At 43.4% G+C, this 4,190-nt stretch overlaps 1 long non-coding RNA gene across 1 annotated transcript; it reads left to right on the top strand.

Moving 5' to 3' along the window:
• The first annotated feature begins 321 nt into the window (after positions 1-321).
• On the top strand, positions 322-3,809 carry LOC145419912 (uncharacterized). Its single transcript, XR_013901170.1, has 3 exons — positions 322-454; positions 3,402-3,471; positions 3,714-3,809. It is a non-coding gene; the product is annotated as an uncharacterized LOC145419912 (long non-coding RNA).
• Positions 3,810-4,190: the final 381 nt, after the last annotated feature.

Here is a 4,190-nt window from a genome sequence, read left to right as displayed (position 1 = left end):
CTCAAGTGCAATTAGTGAACACAGAACAAGTACACACTTATACAAACGCACATATACGTCATGTAGCATTAAGACACTGAAGTAAGTTAAAGCTGAACGGTACACTGCTCTGCCGACCCCACAGACCCGCACTGACACTCCCACTCAGAGGTTTTTCACACCATCAAAGTGCCGCACCACGCTCTCCTGCTCGGTGGAAATGTAATCAGTGTGTTCTTCTGAGCTCCGTGACTTTTGACCTTACTGCTTTCTCTATTTGTTGAGAACCTTTTGACTGTGAGTTTTTATTTTTCTGTACCTTGCTGCTCTGCTTTGTTATGACGATGGATTTCTTTATGCAACGTAGACGTGGGTGGGTGTATCCCTTCAGATGGCAGCTCCTCCCCATCTGTGAAGGCTCTTCGCTGGATTTCACTATAAAGTCTTTTAAGCTGAATTTCTCTCTACGTCCTCAGTGAGTCTTTCTCAAATTTACATCTAAAGTTCTCAATAAAATGAAACCTTAGTTTACATTTCATGAAAGGAAAAACAGTTAATGAAGTTCTGCATCAACTTCAGTTCTTAATAAGTGTAACTGACATCTCGGTGTCATCAGAAAAGTAAATTAAACTGCAGAATATGAGCATCAAACCTTGGAAAGTCTCGCCTCCACAGAGTAAATCAGGCTGTCATCTGCACAGCGATCGATTCTGTTGAAGAGTGGCTGAGAAGAAAAACACTCCAGAAGTGAATCTGGGGCGGCGCCACTCAGATTACGACTGTCTGCAGTTTTAGGGAACAACAAGAAAATTCAAGATTTGGTCAACAAGGCCTCACGATTGAACCCTGGATTGTGCCACTTCAGTTGACTCATTAGCTCATGTGATTTGTTTTACAAAATTTGCATTGCACAGATTTATTTATCTTAATTATACTACAGTTAGAGACCAGAATAAAGACGGGAGGCCTCAGGATCAAACATCAAACCTGCTATTGGATTTGTGGTTGACATTTAAGTTAAACAGGGAGCTGTTTATTTATTAGTAAAGTTTGTTGGACCATAGAAGAGGAAGGAAATGTCTTTATCATCTGCGTAGTTCTCAGATATGAGAGCCCAGAACTAATTCTTAGGCTACGTCCACACGTACCCGGGTATTTTTGAAAGATTTTTCTATGCGTTTGCACCTTTCGTCCACACGTAAACGCCGTTTTCGGTCACTGAAAATGGAGATTTCTAAAAACTCCGGCCAGGGTGGAGATTTTCGAAAACTCAGTTTTTGCGCTTACGCGTGGACGAGAAAAACGGAGAAAACGCAGCGTCAAAGGTGTGCGCCTTTTTTGACGTCACACTGTGCGCCACGTTATTGTTTCGGTGAAATGAATTTCTACAATACTGTTACTGTTAATTCTACTCTCTGCAGTGTTTAAATGCTTACATATACACACAGTTACTGTCCCTCCACACATACGACTCGGTTCTGCTTCTATGCCCCAGCTTTGTTTACTTTTTCCCACCGAGGCTTCTAGACTTCTGATTGGCCAACATTTCTGCACGGTTAGGAATATATCGCCACCTGCTGCTTTGGCATGTTCATAGCAGCGTTTTCCTTCATTTCTGCCTTTATGTGTGGACGGGATTATTTTTTAAAACGAAAACGGAAAATCTCCGTTTTCAAAAATACCTGTGTACGTGTGGACGTAGCCTCAGAGTAAATTGAAAACACTAAAAGCTTTGCTGCATTCAAATAACTAAAGTTACGTAGAGGACAGATCATCATCTGCATAGAACTGAGTAAGAATCTGACATCTTATTGAATATCTGAAAGTCCATAATTTAATCCTGTCAACAGATATTAATGATATAGTTTTTGATCTATTAATAAATAGATCAAATAGGCCGTATGATACTCTGAGAGGAGTACATCTGTAAATAACGGGCCCATAATAGAGCCTTGACGTACTCCACCCTAATCGACTTTGCTCTATTTATTTAAACACCAACACTGTGGGACGAGAGCAGGTTCATGATCTCGCGTCGTACTGCAGAATTGGGCTCAGGAACAGGTTGAATCGAACCCTGGGGAACATCCCTGAGTAAGACCTTCAGAAAGAAGCCTCAGGTCTGCACATTATGTCACATTTATTACACACAGCATGTGTGTGTGATCGGTTTCCAGTACTGTCAGGTCACAACATGAACATCTGCTATCGTGTGCCCAATTTTTTCCCATGTATGGATAAAAAAACCTTCCTGCTGACCAAAGTTTAAAATGTTGAGCGTAGAAATGGGGATTTAGTATAATCATGCTCTTTAATTCTTCTATATAAAGGTGATAATTTCTGGATACAGAATAAGGAGATGCAGTCTTGTTTGCAGATGATGGCACACATAAGGTAACGTGTGCGCTACATTAAAGATGCTCAATCTTCTGAGAATATGACGTCATGCACGTGGTTGGTGCCGCAGGCCGTTAAAATAATGTATTCATGTTAAAATGACATCATAAGTCACATGGCCTCTGTGACACTTTAGACTCAGACACATTTAAAAACCATCCAGACTAAAGGTTTCAATCGGACACTCAAACACTTCGTCTAATTAACCCTCAGGCAGGGTGAGCTGGTGGATTCCTTCACTACATCCTTTAAGCAGCTTCCTCTCTCGACCACCGGGGGGAGCAGTGAGAGGAAGCAGCTCGCTCTGTGTGAGCGGGTATGATGGAGGGAGCTGTCATGTGAACGGAGGCTGTTTGTGCACACAGTGACTTTATCTCCTGTAATGTGGAACTACTGTTGTAAATAGCACTTGATAAAATAACTCCTGTCTGACTCTTCGTCTGCGTCCGCTTCATTCAGCCGCCCGGCGCCACACAGCTCATCTCAAACGCCTCATTTTGCTTCCTCCTAACCTTTCTCTTCTCTCCTGCTTCCTGGTGCCTCAGCACCTGTCTCCTCCACCTGCTCTCCTCTCTCCATCTCGCCTCCTGCCGGGTTTGGATCGCGCTCAGCTCTTTCTGGCCGCCGTCAGAGCGCTCGCCGTTCCAAGAGGAAACTATCCATCACTGTCCAAATATAACCACAGCATGTAAACACGCTGCAGGCTTTACTGCTGATGCTCAGCCTCGCTAAAATCCCCGATTTACAGAAAACACGAGTTATTTACTGATGATCAGCGACGGGGGAACCTGAAACCTCTGTGGGGTCATGTGACTGTGTCAAAACGCCTACAAAATAAAACTTTATTTAAAATCAGTTAACAACAGCTTTAAGCCCAGAAACTGTCCTGCAGTTTATCAGCGGAGAGCTAACCCTCTGTGGACCTGATGGGGAACAATGATGATTCCAGGATGTTCACTTTTTACAGCACTGCAGTCACTTTACACACTCACTTTGACTTGACATCACCTGTGATTTACTTCCAGGTGGTCCCGCCCTAACCTGCTGATGTCGTTAACTCCAACTTTGGTTCAACAGATTTGTTGAGCTGTGCAGGTAAGCTTTAGGCAATTTAAACTGCCTCCATATATGTAGCAATGCTAAATATACTCCTGATAATAAGAAGGAAAAGCAACCCAAACAGCTCATTACACCTGAGCGGCGCACCTTTACCTCGCACAGCTGAATCTGTGGGTGGGCGTTGGTGCTGGTCTATAAATAACCCCTTCTTAACAACAATGTTTTCATAGCTCACCTGTTTAAATGGCATTATTAGGGGTGTGGTCTCTGACTGACAGGTGGATGGTGACACAGGAGTATCCAAGTGGTCTGAGCTCCAGCTTTGGTGAAATTCTCTGATTATATTTGGATGTCACGGAGCTCTGATTGGCAGGTATGGTACTGTGTGATGCTAACACACAGTCTGGGGTTGCTAACTGGCATTAGCTGATAACATAGCCTTCCATCCTCCGGTCCAAACATGGTCACATGTACTTCAGAAACCAGTGAGTCGAGCTATAGTAGCTAACGCCATCGTTCTTATACAGTCTGTCTGCTAACAGTAACAGCTGTTAGAGGAGAAATGTTTACATGCCCAATTACTCCAAACCAAATGCCACCGTAGTACCACCAGTGACCCAGGAGGTGAGCCTCTCAGAGCCTGAACCACGGCGTTGTTAACTGATGTCTATTCTTATTAATGTACAGAATTCACCTGCTTGCTGCTACTACTGCACATTCACCCAATGTATATACTGCATATATATGTTCTTCCT

The sequence above is a fragment of the Astatotilapia calliptera genome, chromosome 14, assembly GCF_964374335.1.
Source record: "Astatotilapia calliptera chromosome 14, fAstCal68.1, whole genome shotgun sequence".
NCBI lineage: Eukaryota > Metazoa > Chordata > Actinopteri > Cichliformes > Cichlidae > Astatotilapia > Astatotilapia calliptera.
The sequence above is the reverse complement of the archived record's forward strand: the minus strand, read 5'-3'. Positions and strand labels throughout refer to the sequence as shown.